Source organism: Herpailurus yagouaroundi, unplaced genomic scaffold (genome assembly GCF_014898765.1).
Source record: "Herpailurus yagouaroundi ecotype Mexico unplaced genomic scaffold, PumYag 557, whole genome shotgun sequence".
Classification (NCBI taxonomy): Eukaryota; Metazoa; Chordata; class Mammalia; order Carnivora; family Felidae; genus Herpailurus; species Herpailurus yagouaroundi.
This window is the reverse complement of record NW_024412774.1, coordinates 1,509,248-1,524,563: the sequence shown is the minus strand read 5'-3', so window position 1 is coordinate 1,524,563 and position 15,316 is coordinate 1,509,248. Positions and strand designations below refer to the sequence as shown.

Sequence of the window (15,316 nt, the reverse complement as noted above, 5' to 3'; positions counted from 1 at the left end):
AACAAAAATCAAAAGAGTTCTTTTTCTCAACTTTTTTTTTTTTAATTTTTTCAACGTTTTTTATTTATTTTTGGGACAGAGAGAGACAGAGCATGAACGGGGGAGGGGCAGAGAGAGAGGGAGACACAGAATCCGAAACAGGCTCCAGGCTCTGAGCCATCAGCCCAGAGCCTGACGCGGGGCTCGAACTCACGCGCGATCGTGACCTGGCTGAAGTCGGACGCTTAACCGACTGCGCCACCCAGGAGCCCCCAAAAGAGTTCTTTTTAATTAGTTCCAGGATTAGGGTGAGGAAGATGTAGCTCTCACCACGGGAGCTATTTAAGGGGGTGCAAAACCTGCTGTGATCAAAATAAATAATATTTGAATGCAATGTTTAAACAAATAAAAATTAACTGCAAAAAGTCCACATTTATAAGATACAAAAATGTAGCTAAAAACAAGATCCTGCCCCCACACTGGCAGGAGCAGTTTCAGGTGACGTTTCACGTGCAGTGACTCTCGGGGTCTCTCCCTGGCAATTTCCTCTCCGGGTCATTAATCAGCCTTGATGGAAGGCGACAGATTCTTTTAATTGTTCACAGCTGTAATCCACAGTACTACAGGATAAAAATGAAAGTTTTGCTGCTTTTTTAAAGGTTTTTTTTTAATCTTTATTTTTGACAGAGAGAGAGAGAGAGAGAGAGAGAGAGAGAGAGGAAGCGGGGAAGGAACAGAGAGAGAGGGAGACACAGAATCCGAAGCAGGCTCCACACTCTGAGCTATCAGCACAGAGGCCTACGTGGGGCTCAAACCTACGAACTGTGAGATCATGACCTGAGCCTAAGTGACACGCTTAACCAACTGAGCCATTCAGGCGCCCCTAGGAAAGTTTTGTTTTGTTACCCATATATGTTTGTGTGATCTTAAAAGATTTTTAAGGGGGGGGGGTACCTGGGTATGATTAGATTTAAATTCACTAAGGACTATATTTCCAGTAGTAAAGGGAGCAGATAGCCTATGGGGTGAACTGTTTAGTAGATATGCAAAACATTGGTTTTTGGTACTCAATCACCTAGAGGAAGCAAGGAGCTAAGTGATCCTGCCTATGATACTTCCAAACATTTTTGGAAAATTAAGGACCATGGTGATGTTGGTTGGTTGTTCCTAATGTTGCTTGACAAAGTGGTGAGAGTAAAGGGGGAGCTCAGGAATTTGATTTCCCAGCTCACACATCACATAAATGACCCAAGACCTTCCATGTGTGCCCTGTGGGAGACCCTTATCTCCTGTAGATACAGGGCTAAAATTGCCAAAAAATCAAATACAAAACCTCATCCTGTGATTGGCTGAGTTACAACACAAATTGAACTCCCAGCCTCACAGGGCGTCTTCTGTCAAACTGAGGGCACTGAGAGGGTAAGAATGGGGTCCTGTAAGTTGGGATGGGATGTGTGGGAAGACCTTGATGAAAATGCTATCACTGAGATCCTAAATTCGGATGAGTCTTCTTTGCCAGTTGTAGAGGTCTTTTCTCCTCTAGAGGAAGTGGCAGGGGCAGTGGCATCCCCACCCCCAGCGGTATCCACCTCTGAGGGAATTAACAGCATTGCCTAAGGAAATGGTGATGGCCTTCCCTGAGGCCGTTGCCATGCGAGACAACGCTGACTCTCCTCAGGACCCACCTCTCTGCTTTTAGACTCAATAATTAGACTCAAATGTCAGCAGGCTCCTAAAGGTAAGATGACAAAATGTCACCCAAGAGGAGGTGTATTACATTCCAAGAGAACTGCTTGAGTTTTCTAAATTACACAAGCGGAAATCAAGGGAACGTGTGTGGGAATGAAAACTAAGGGTGTGGAATAACTGTGGAGGGATCATAAATTTGTGTCAGGTAGAATTTTTAGGTATGGGCCCATAAAACAGAGATTCTACATCTAATTGCTTCTGAGTTGCATCTGTAACTCAAGGAGTTAGCCCTCTAACCATTTGGTTGGTTGGTTGGTTGGTTGGTGGCTGAACCACGGACCAAAAGGTGGCCTACCGGGAAAGAACTGGGAAAGCCCAACTTCCCATGGTTTACTATAGAGCAAGGGATTCAAAAGCTTAGGGAGATTTGGATGTTAGAGAGTGTTTGTCATTTAAGATCTATTTACCCACACTAGGCAGAGGGGCCGTAAGATAACCTTTCACCAATACTTTGGGAAATACAGTTGTAAGAGAGGCCCCAGTATCCTTGAAGGGCTCCATGATCGTTCTTCTCTGTCGGCCACACCTTACAGGGGGAACTGTAGCCACTCAATTGGAAAACTTAAATGCAAGGAGAGTAATTGGATCTTGGGGTGGCAGGGGCCAAGCCGAGCCGGGAGGAGCGGGAAGGGCTCAAGTAGAGCAGGGAAGTGAAAAATTACAACAATTTGTCAGGCCAGCTGTGTCTGATAGCTGGCAGTTATCAAAGTTAGAATTCTGTCCTTCCACAGAGACTGGAAGACAGAGGCCCTAAGCTTCCTGAAGATGACATTTCAAAGAAATGGCTTTTATTTTATTTGTTTTAATATGTCAATATCATTACTTTTTTTCTTTTTTTTTAATGTTTAGTAATTTATTTTTGATAGAGAGAGAGAGCGAGCACAAGCAAGGGAGGGGCAGAGAAAGAGGGAGACACAGAATCCAAAGCAGACTCCAGGCTCTGAGCTGTCAGCACAGGGTCCAAAGAGGGGCTCGAACCCACAAACTGTGAGATCATGACCTGAGCTGAAGTCAGACAATTAACCAACTGAGCCACCCAGGTGCCCCAAGAAATGGCTTTTAGATCCTTAAGAAAGACACCCGAGGGGCGCCTGGGTGGCTCAGTCGGTTAAGCAGCTGACCTCAGTTCAGGTCATGATCTCATGGTTCGTGGGTTCGAGCCCCACATCAGGCTCTGTGCTGACCAGCTTGGAGCCTGGAGCTGCTTCAGATTCTGTGTCTCCTTCTCTCTCTGCCCCTCCCCAACTTGTGCTCTGTCTCTCTCTGTCTCTCAAAAAATAAATAAATGTTAAAAAAAAATAAAAAAAAAAGAAAGACACCCCAGAATTGTAGGAAATACATACACATCTCAAAGGGACAGAGGAAGAATTCAAAATTATAAGCCCTTTTTAGTAAATACTCAAAGAAAGGGAGGTTAGGGGCCTGTCTCAGGTATTGGCTAGTAAGTTCTCCTAGGAGTATTGACCTTTGCCAGGCAGGCATTTTAAGGGGGGAACTGGGATCATGCTGAGGACACAGGTCTATCTACCAGAAGCTATGCTAAGAGTTTGGTCAAGTCTCTTGGTGCAGGGGTTTGTTTGCTGGGAGTTCTGTAGTTCTCACTAGATAGGTATATAGTTTGCTAAGCTATTTTTCATATATCAATATATTGAACACTTATCAATAAATATATGTACAATATTAATAGCTTTCTTACAATAATATATATGTATTTCTACAATATTAATAGCTTTCTCATAAAACTAGCTCACAATATATCACATAAAAACAGATCCCATCCATATCAGTAATAAAGTTTTTTAAATCCTTGGAATTTAAAGATAAAAATAAAATATTTTATAATTATGGGAAAATATTTGTAACGCTAGGGAGACAATATAGTAAAGTGGTTATGAATATAGATCCTGGAGCCAGACACATGGTTCTGAATATTAGCTTTACTACTTAAGTTCTGTATGACTTTGGAAAAATTACTGAACTTTTGATAGCCTTCTGAAAAACATCACTGATTAAATGGTCAATTTGAATTCATTTAAAATTTTTTAATGTTTATTTATTATTTTGAGAGGGAGAGAGAGAGGCAGAGAGAGGGAGACAGAATCCGAAACAGGCTCCAGGCCCTGAGCCGTCGGCACAGAGCCCGAAGCGGGGCTCAAACTCACAAACCTTGAGATCATGACTGAGCCGAAGTCGGATGCTTAATGCATTGAGCCACCCAGGTGCTCAGTATATTTTTAAAAAACACATATTTTATTTTTTTTATTTTAAAAACATGTTTATTTATTTTGAGAGAGAGAGAAAGAGCAGGCAAGGGTCAGAGAGAGAGAATCCCAGGCAGGCTCTGTACTCAGTGTATCATGTATCAATCAGATACATAATCAATGATTATGATTAATCAAATTCTATGTCCCTGTGGCTATATTAAAAGCATAATATTATTACCGCTTATAAGAAGGATTTCTTTCTTGCATTCTCATAGAATGCCTCTTTGCCAGTATTTTAACTTTTTATTGAAGTATAATGTAAATGTTGAAAAGTACACATAGTGTGAGTATAAAGCTTGATAAATTTTTTACAAACTGAACCACCCTATCACCTGGCCCCAGATCAGTATATTTTTCTTTCAACAAATTGTCATATTCATTGTTTTTAGATTTTTAATTTAAAATTTTCCCATTTAATTTCAGGAAAAATGTAATATGCAACTTCCATTTTGTTCATATTTTCTCTCTTTTTCTCATACCTGCTCACACACTACGTTATCAGTCTTTCAATCACTGTAAATCTTAGAGTTGGAAACAATAGTATCTCGTTGCTTTATTTGTAACTTGTTTGAGAACTAGTGTGTTTGAACACTTTTAACTAAATGTTTTGGCTCTATTTTTAATAAATTTTTACAAATTGGCCATATTTTTCTTTTTTTTCCTTGATGATCTTTTCAGATTCTTGGTTTATGCAGGAGAGGCAAAATTTTACCTTTACCCTCTTAGGAGCTCTGGCTGGGCTTGAGAATTAAATTGATATAAAACAGATTACCAGAATAGAAGTTTATAAATTCATTTAATGTAAGTTTTACGTGATACACGAAGCTTCATAAGGAAATGAAGACCCAAAAAAGTAGCAAAACCTAAGTGCTTATATGTTAGATTGAACGAAGAGAGGCGATTTTAGAAAAGTAACTAAAATACATGTGGAAACTAAAGGAAGATAAAAGTTATCTTAACAAGGTTTGCTTGCACAGAATTTTTTCTTAGTTTTGGCTCCTCATCTCTGGTGATAAGAATGTTTCTTTCCTCCTAGTGTAGAAAGGGCATCTTTGATATGGGAGGTTTTTTTTTTTTTTTTAAGTTTATTATTTTCAGAGAGAGACAGTGTGAGTGGGGGAGGGGCAGAGAGAGAGAGAGAGAGAGAGAGAGAGAGAGAGAGAGACAGAATCCAAAGCAGGCTCCAGGCTCTGAGCTGTCAGCACAGAGCCCCACATGGGGCTCGAACCCACGAACTGTGAGATCATGACCTGAGCTGAAGTTGGTTGGTTAACTGGCTGAGCCCCCCAGGTGCCCTTTTCATATGGAAGTTTTACCTTCTATTTTCCGGGAGTAAAAGGGGACGTCAGTGGGCCTTTCTTGTCCCTTTATCTCAAAACAATCCTTATGCCAAAGTGGCATATGGTGGGAGTGGGGGCGGGGGGAGGGCTGTTCTGAGCTCCTTTGCGTCTTAGGTACAACATTTTTTCTTAATAACTTGTACATTAAGCTACATTTGTCCTATGTCTTGCAAGTACATTTTCTGAATTCATTACTTTAAACTAATCCTTTTGTTTTATATCTATATACTGTTCTCAATTGGTTCTTTTTCCAATTTAATTTTCTAACTGGTCAAGGTACTGGTCATGGTCAAGGTATTGATGCTGGTTAATGACAAGGAAGAAGTATAATTTTTGAAAATGGAGAAGAAGATGCAATGAGTTTTGGTTTATTTATTTATAAGATGCAATGAGTTTTAATCAAGAAACACCGTTATGATCCCATTTTCCACTATATATTGGGAATTCTTAATACTTATACCTAAAAATGTGGATTCAGTCGTGGGGCGCCTGGGTGGCACAGTCAGTTGCGCGTCCGACTTCCGCTCAGGTCTTGATCTCATGTTTCATGGCTTCAGGCCCCATGTCGGGCACTGTGCTGACAGCTCAGAGCCTGGATCCTGTTTGGATTCTGTGCCTCCGTCTCTCTCCCTGCCCTTCTCTCCCCTCGTGCTCTGTCTCTCTCTTTCTCAAAAATAAAAAAATAAGCATTAAAAAAAATGTGGATTAAGCCGTGAGGACTACGTGCTACGTAGCACGTGAAAAGTGGTCACCTCCAGAGGCAGCAATCAGAAGTAATACATTTTTAAATTCCTGCTATCCATTTTCTGACATTTGTACAATTCATGAATATACCTGTGTTGGACAAGTCAAGGATACAAACTCTGCCGGTGTTCCCCGCCCCGGGATTTATTTATTTATTTATTTATTTATGCTTCCTCTTAATGAATAGCGGGATTCCGTTTTCTCGCTTTCAACTTTTCAACACAGACGGTTTCCCGCGGTTTTGCCCTCTTTCCCGCGTCTTCTCCAGGCCCCTCGGGGGCCCCCGCGCGGCAGTCTCCAGACACTCAGCGCGCAGCCTCCTCTGCGCACGCGTTCTGCGCCGCCGCCGTAGCCCCCGTTTTGCAAACTTCAGCGCTCGCCGGGGCGGATCCGGCCTTGGAGCGGGCGCGGCGGCGCGTGCACAGTAGGGTGTACGAGGCAGACGCCTGGGCAGGGCTTTCCGAAGGCCCGCGTTCCCCGTGGGCGTCCTGGGCGGGAGGGAACGCGTCCGAGATGCTTAAGGGGCAAGCTGGTGCTCGGGTTGGGGGGCCACGGACGTCGGGGACCTCCTCCCGTGGCTGTGACCCGTTTGTGCGGCATGGCCTGAAACTGGCCGGCCCAGGGCGGGAATAGCCGGGTCCCAGGTGGCCCCGGGCCGCGTGGTCGTCTCCTGGTGGTCTCCCGATGTTGATGCGGAGGAGGGCGCCGGCCTCCAGGGTCTGGTTCTGTGCCTCTCTCACGCCTTCACTTTTTCTCCGCGTCTCTTCCCAATGAATCACAGAGCTCCAATCTTAGGCCCCTCAGTGGGTCATCTGGGTGGAGCCTGGTGCCCCAGGAAGGATCGCAGGGTAATTCTCTGGGCCAGAGTCTGTCCATGACCCTGGTGCCCAAACACAGGAAGACTTCAGTGATGTCTCCGTCTCCTGAGAGCATGAGCGACTGTGTAAGGATGGGGGGATTTGACCCAAATGTTGGTTGGGCTGAGTAAGGATGACGCAGGACTGGAGAAGGTAATGAGCACTGGTCCTTCCAGGAAAAAGAAGAGGCAACAGCCACAGCTAAGAAAATTATCTGAACCCCCTCCATCACTGGGCCAGCTTCCCCTTTACACATTCACCCTCCCATGTCTAATTCCTCCTTGTCCCCCTCCCTCTGTCAATGTGGCCAGGATAATAATGAAATACACATCCAGACTCTTATCCAAAACCGTGGCATGAAAAATATCCTGTGATCAAACATGTTAGTGTTTTCCTCAGGCCTTTGTAGCTTCATGCTAGCCAGGTGAAGAGAGACCTTATGTAGCTTCTGGTTAGTTCATTCTACCAAAACCTTTTATTCCAAATTTATGAGGAAACTTTCAGCTCTCGCACCATTCTTCCTTTGGAATTGCAGGTAAATTGCCGTGGGTTTGTAATAGCTAACATTTATTGAGCCCTGATTATACCTTCGGAACTGAACTAAGTTATTAACTGTATATTCTCATTTTGTATTTGTTACAACTGAGTAGGGCAGGTACTAGTATTATTCTCAGGTTTTTAACGTTTTAGGAAACAGACCCAGAAAGATAGGTAATTTGCACAAGGTCAGACAGTCAATAAATTGGAGTTTGGGGGGCCATGTTTTGAATTTAACAAACTTTATACCCATTCCAGAGTTTCAATAACAGCTCGGGGAACACACGTTAATTTTCCCCCAGAATCATTATTACTTGGATGATTATTATTTAGATTTACTATTTAGATTTTGCCACATTTGATTTTTAATCTCTTATCTGTGTGTGTTCGTATGTCTGTCAATTTTGGGTTGTCTGATGTTTCCTCATTTGATTCTGGTTACACAGTTTGGCAGAAGCCCCATAGCAGTGATGTTGTGTCTTCCTGTCAGGAGGCACCTGAATATCAGTTCTTCACATTTGGAGACTCTGAACTTTGCTTGGTTGAAGTGGTACCTGCCGGATCTCTCCACCTTTTCCTCTCTGCAATTAATGTGGAGCCATTCTTTGAGATAGCTCAATAATACCCAGTTCCGCCACCACACTTCAACTACTGGCTTCAGCCTCCACTGAATTTTAGATTCTTGCCTGAATCTACAATTAGGATGATGTGAACATTCTATTTCTGTCATTCTACTCCATTGCACATTTCTGAGTTGGTACTCTTTTGTAAAGAACTTTTCCCACCCTACCCTTTTGAAATTAGTTAATTCACTTGGATGACACAGGGACTCAAGAATCCATGTTTTATCTAATGTGTTATAATCCATTTCTGTCATCATTTTGGTGCTCATTATTCAGAGTTAGTCTCTCCAGGCTCAAGTGGGCTTGGCTATGGCAGCAGTAAGTCAGACCAGCCATTAAGGGGAGAGAGGCATGAATAATAGGTAGAACACAGAGGGTTGGTTTTTTTTTTTTTTTTTAGGGCAATGTAACTATTCTGTATGATATAATGGTGGATACATGTTATTAAACATTTATTAAACCCATGGAATGTACACCAAGAGTAAACCCTATTGTAAGCCGTGGACTTTGGATGATAATGATATGATGTATAGTCTTCAGTTATAACCTGTACCACTGTGGTGTGGGTATGTTAGTGGGAGGGGTTTTGAACGTGTGGGGATGGGATACATGGGAATATTACTTTCCATTCATGCTGTGAACCCAACATTGCTCTAAAAAAACCAATTTGGCTAATTTTTTTTTAAAAAGGAATTGAAGGTCTAGCAAAAAGAAAGATCATGGCAAATTGTAAAACCCAAAAGATATTTGCTGTTCACTTAAATGAACAATAATGGTCATGGTCTTTGTTTACCTGAGCAGTCTTTAGAGTCCTTTTTCATAGTGGCTGTGTACAGGTAGCACTCCCTGGATGCACTTCTGGCTAACAGATTTATTAAGGCTTTGGGTTTTTTATATAAGTTTTTTTTACATTTATTTATCTTTGAGAGACAGAGCACCAGTGGGGGAGGGGCAGAGAGAGGAGACACAGAATCTGAAGCAGGCCCCAGGCTCTGAGCAAGCGTTCAGCTCAGAGCCTGATGTGGGGCTCAAACCCACAAAGCGTGAAATTGTGACCTGAGCCAAAGCCAGTCTCTTAACCGACTGAGCCATCCAGGCACCCCAACGTATTAGGGCTTTATACCTATGAGAAAAGAAAAACAATTAAATACTGTTACCATAGCCATGCATATTAAATAGAGAAATCAATCAGAACGACAGACTTTTCAGAGGTCAGGCATTATTTTTCCAGTTCATATGTAACTCTTTTCTAAACATTTGCTTCTACAAAGTTAGCTATGACTACATCTGCTTCCCTTGCAGCTGCGGGAAACCAGAGAATATTGTCTGCTTCTTATCTCGCAGACTCCTTCTGCAGAAGTTTAAAGGGCTTATAGCTTTTAAAAACAATGTAGACACCCTTCATATACTGGTATGGAACTATCTCTGGGATACAGCGTTAGGCAAAAATACATAAAGCCCAAGACTGAATATGTCATGCTACCCTTTGGCTAATAAATGGGGAAAACTCTGATGTACATTTGTCTTTGTTCAAAGCAAAGCCATTCAATTGCTTACCTGCGAATCAAGGAATAGGTAGGAATAAAGCTTCTCACTGCTAATCTTGTCCTATCATTTTGGTTTTGTGCCATATGCATCCATTTCCTATTCAAAAACAAATTGTAGTTTAAAAAATCAACTGCATTGCTTTAAAAAACATAACTTTTCAAGATTATGATTCAATGTTCCATTATATCTTACCGAAACGTCTATGATGTGTCTGCTTTGTGCTAGACATTTTTAGAAGTTGGGGGAGGGGATACAGCAGTGAGCAGTGAAGAAAACGAAGACCTTTGCACGCATGGAGCAACAGCTAGAGGGAAAAATAGGAAATAAACAATAGTTAAAATAAAGTATCAGAAGTTAATCAGCGACACACACAGAAACATACATACTTTTATTTGTAAATAATTTCAAAATTACAGAAAAGTTGCAAGAGTAGCATGAAGAAACTCTGTATACTCTTCACATAGAAATTACCAATTCCCATTTTTGTCACATTTGGTTTATCATTCATCCTTTTCCCTGCCCGCTATCCATCAATTTATACTTTTCTGAACCATTTGAGAACTTCATGTCTCATATTTGTATTTTCTGAGAACAAAGATATTATCTTACACAACCAGAAGATAATTTCTAATGTCAGAGAAGTTAACATTAGATCAATCAAGGGGTACCTGGGTGGCTCAGTTGGTTGAGCATCTGACTCTTTGATTTTGATTCAGGTCATTGTCCCAGGGTTGTGGGCTCGAGCCCCATATTGGGCTCCACACTCAGTGTGGAGCCTGCTTAAGATTCTACCTCTCTCCCCCCCAACCACCTCTCTCCCTCTGTCCCCTGCTCATGCTTTCTCTCCCCCCTACGTCTCATATACGCAAACACACAAATTAGATCAATAGATTAATTTAGATCATATTGCATTCATCATATAAAATCCAATGGACCAATACCAGATTTGATCTAGTTAGACAGAAGTATGTCTTTTTTTTTTTCACCATTTTTATTTGGAAATTATGTATGGTTTAAGGAGATGCATCTGAGTGCCAAGTTGACAAGAAGTAGAATGTGATGGCTAGATTTATGTGTAAACTCAGCTAGGCTATACTAGCCAGTCATTATTGGATCAAACACTAATTTGGTGTTGCTGTAAAGGTATTTTATAGATGTGCTTAACATCTACAACCAATTGGCTTATTTAAGCAAAGGATTTTATTTTCATAATGTGGCTGGGTCTTACCAGATCAGTGAAAAGGCCTTAAGGATTTAAGTAAGAGTTCCCTGAGGAAGAAGTTCAGCCTCCAGGAGCCTAGGTGGCTCAGTGGGTTGAGCATCCAACTCTTGATTTCAGCTCAGGTCATGGTCCAAGGGTCATGGGATGGAGCCCTGCTGCTGGCTCTGCACTGGGTGTGGAGCCTGCTTGAGATTCTCTCTCTCCCTCGCTGGGCCCCTGCCCTGCTCTCATGTGTGCATAAGTGCTCTCTCGTTCTCTCTCAAAATAAATAAATAAATATGAAAATTTTTTATTTTTTTTTTATTTTTTATTTTTGAGACAGAGAGAGACAGAGCATGAACGGGGGAGGGGCAGAGAGAGAGGGAGACACAGAACTGGAAGCAGGCTCCAGGATCTGAGCCATCAGGCCAGAGCCCGATGCGGGGCTCGAACTCACGGACCGTGAGACCGTGACCTGAGCTGAAGTCGGAGGCTTAACCGACTGAGCCACCCAGGCGCCCCTGAAAAATTTTTAAAAGGAAAGAAATTAGCCTCAAGACTGCAGCATTAGCTCTGGCTGGAGAGTTTCCAGGCCACTTACTAGCCTACCCTCTGCCCTCTGGATTTGAAACTTACTATGCCCCACAATCACATAAGCAAATTTCTTGAAACAAATCTCATATATACATATTACAACTACATATGTATATGCAATACACACATATACACCATACACATAGTTATAAAAGATGTATACATGTCAATATTTATAAAACATATCTTACTAGTTCTCCATAGAACTCTTCATACGTTCTTCATTCCTTGACCTAATTAACTTATTGCTATGCTTTTGTCTCATCTTAGAAATATTAAATCTGAAGGGCATTTCTATACTCTCTGATTCCAGTTCTGAATCTGTACCCATCCTCAAATCATCAAAGATGCATTTGATTCTCTCAGCTCCACAGTTATGAAAAAAAAAGTCACCAATGGTGACTTCTTAGATTGCTTAACGTACCTCTAGGTGGACATTAGAACCCCTAATGTGAGTTTGTTGGTTTCTTGACATCAACAACTTAACAAAGTCAGGTTGGCCCAGGGTTCATGCTCTGTCCATTCTCTTCTCCAATCTACACTCATTCCTCTGTTGGTCTTACCTAGTGTCATGACTTGGAATAGCAGTGTAAGCTAACAACTCTCAAATACATGGGAGTGTCCACAAAAATGAAAAAACCTTTTTTAAAATTTTAAAGAGAAAGGAAGGGGGTTTTATTTGAGCTCATGTTAAGACAGCTACCTAGGATACACAGTCTTCACAAAGCAAAGAAGAGGGTGCTCTGGGGAAGGAACGGTTGGTACACTGCTACACACACACACACACACACACACACACACACACACAATGAATTGTAACTCTTTATTAATTAACATTATGACCCAGGACATTCCAAAAATTCAGACTTTGTCTTACGTTTTTAGTATGTGCAAATACATATGACTAATCTTAGGGGAACCAGGGAGGTTTTTTTCTTTTTCTTATATTTATGTTTGGAATGCTACATTCTGGTTCTCTTTCTTTTCAAGTTTATCTATTTATCTTGAGAGAGAGAGAGAGAGAGAAAGAGAAACACGAGTGGGCAAGGGGCAGAGAGAGAGAGGGAGGGAGAATTCCCAAGCAGACTCTGCACTGTTAGTGCAGAGCTGGATGTGGGACTCAAACCCAGGAACCATGAGATCTTGACCTGAGCTGAAATCAAGAGTCAGATGCTTAACCGATTGAGCCACCCAGGTGCCCCTGTTATTTTTATTTTTATTTTCAGTGAAGCAGATGTACAACATGTGCTTGGGGCAGAAACAGAGCCCATGCCAAGCCATTTTGACCTTGGTAAATGTTAAAGTATAATTTCCCCAGGAGCCCAAGAGCAAAGCCCACAAACGTGAAAAGCTGAAAATTTCCTTTATTTTATCAAAGCTGAACTCTTTTCCAATGTTGTCATTGAACTGCCTATGTAACACATGCCTCGTGGTCTCATGGACATTTCAAATTGACCATGCTGGAAACTGGGTCCTAAGTTTCCCTCTAAGCCTCCTGTGTCTGCTCCTCCCCACCTCACAGGATGCCAAATCCATTCTTCGTAATCTGGGCCAACTACACGACTCAGAAGTTCATTCATCTTATGAAAAAGGCCCTAGGCTAAATAAGTCCCTGGAGAGTGTGCAACTTGTGAAAGGGGACTTTCAGTGTCCTCCTTGGGAGGTTTTGTGGTGGTTGTTTTTTCTTTTTTTGAGACAGCACGAGTGGGGACTGGGCAAAGAGCAAGGGAAAATCCTAAGCAGGCTCTACACTGTCGGCAGAGTGTGAAATCATCACCTGAGCCTACATCAAGAGTCAGATGGTTAACCAACTGAGCTGATCAGGCGCCCCCTCCTTGGGAGGATTTTTAAGCTACTTTTTGGTCTTTTCCCCTAGAAGAGGATGGAGGAAGGTGGTACCGAAAAAAGGAAGTCACCAGGCCAGCTGGGGCAGAAGGCCAGTTCTTCGCCTTTTCATATGCCTCCACCCTGACAAATGTCCGTCTCCGGAGCCTCAACTTCCCAGGCACAGAATGGAGGCTTCACCCCTGCCCCTTGGTCCTCTGAGTTGTGGCCACTTAAAAAGGCAGATCGGTTGCTCGCTTGCTTGTGCTCCTTCCCCTCGGAGGAAGACGCCTGGTTAAGTCCATCCTGCCCGGTCGGATTCACAGGAGGGAAACCACATTACCCAGAAGGCATCTGAGGCCAATGCCTGCCAAGAACAGGGGCGCTTCCTGCGGCTCACGTACGTGGGCGGGGCTTCCGGGGTTTTCACTGCCGCCGCCATTTGCCTCAGCCGTTTGCCCTGGGACTGCCCTGGGACGGCCTTGACCCGCCGCGGGCTGTGCCAGCGCCGCTCCTTAGGCCTTTCGTGGGGACCAAACAGGGAAGGAGACTAGGCTTCACCTTCGCGCTTCGCAGGGGCCGCGACTCCCTGCAGCGGGTGTGCCCCCTGGCCGCTTGCCGGGCCGCGCGGCCTCTCGGCCGCCCTCATCCCCTCGGTCGCCGAGGGCGGCGCCCCGAGTCGTGGTGTCTTTTACGCCGAGGCCGCCCGGGCGCTCGCCTCTTTTCGCCTTGCTCGACCCGCGGGGCCCACGATGGCGGTGCCGCCGACCGGCCCGACCCAGGTCAGTGGACGTTGGCGTCGGAGTTGCTGCGTCTGTGCGAGGGCGGAGACGGGCCCCCAGTGGGCCTGGAGCCCCGACGTCCGCTGGGCCGATCTCCGCACTCGCGGGGTGTGGAGGGTGGGGCTGGCTTGCGGCTTAACTGACCCCCGGTTCCGTGGAGTGCTTGGTCTCGGGCTCGCCAGTAAGTTGTGGAAAGAACGAATGATGCTTCCGCCTGGGACTCCCGTCAGTCTTAGGGTAAATCCCGCCCCCAACGGGACCTGGGAGGACCCACGCTGCCCCACCTGCCCTCTTCTAACAGGTGACCTTGGGCGTCGGGCGGAGGGGGCCCGCTTTCCTGGCAGAGACGAGTTCAGGGGGCCCGGGAGGGCCAGTGAGGTTGCGGTGGTCCCAGCTGCTGGGGCGGGGGGCGGGATGCTCCACCCCTGCTCCGCCAGCACCGACTTGGCGGCCAGTCAGAGGCTCTTCTTCCCGTGGCCAAAGCCTGTGTTCTCCGTAGCCATTTGTGCTCCCTGGTCCCGCAGTGTCCAGGCCTCGGGGCAAGTACTGTCAGAGCTCAGGAAGAAGGAGGCTCATGGTTCCTGGTGGAGTCTCCCCGGGAGTGAGGTGGGGAGCGGGCGGCGCAGGTCCGGTCCCTGCCGGTTACCCAGGGAGGCGCCAACCCTCCAGGTGCCGTTCTTGTGAGGTCAGTGCTGAGGGCTCTGCTCCTCTGCCCACGTTCACGAAAAGAGTTTCAGGGTTGATGGAAATGTATTTAACGACAAAAGTTGGGGCAGATGCTTCCCCACGTCAGTACATTGTAATCACTGTGATTACGGAGGAATTCCCGATGCCCTCTCTTCCTCCCTGTACAAGAGTAAGCAGCGGTTAACATGTTGCCTCTGGTTTGTGAGAGGCAAGGCTTCGGGTGAATTTGGGGAACTCCCTTAGCCTTTCGGGGACTGGTTGGAGGTGATGAGATGTTCCCCCCGCCCAGGGAGGGGGGGCTGTGGGAGAAACGAGAACCCAAAGAGGCTGAGCTGAGTCATTTCCATGTAAGTCTCACGGCTGTGACCAGTGAAGCGGGAACTATTATTGTATTGATCCAGAAACAGACGCTCAGAGAAATGAAGTGATGTCTTCAAGGTTAACACAGCTGGCAAGTGTCGGCTTTCAAGAGTTTGGATTCCAGCCACAGGAGACTGACTTATGGACTGGGGACTTGTAGTCGCTTTAACCAGGATGTGCCCCTCAGCATGGGGCAGGCAGCGAGCAGGACCAGTGAGGCTCAGGTA

At 44.7% G+C, this 15,316-nt stretch overlaps 1 long non-coding RNA gene across 1 annotated transcript; it reads right to left on the bottom strand.

Moving 5' to 3' along the window:
• Nucleotides 1–9,647: 9,647 nt before the first annotated feature.
• On the bottom strand, nucleotides 9,648–14,254 carry LOC121023499 (uncharacterized). The gene is made up of 3 exons (XR_005787434.1): nucleotides 13,336–14,254; nucleotides 9,834–9,945; nucleotides 9,648–9,737 (listed from the first exon to the last, which is right to left on the bottom strand). It is a non-coding gene; the product is annotated as an uncharacterized LOC121023499 (long non-coding RNA).
• Nucleotides 14,255–15,316: the final 1,062 nt, after the last annotated feature.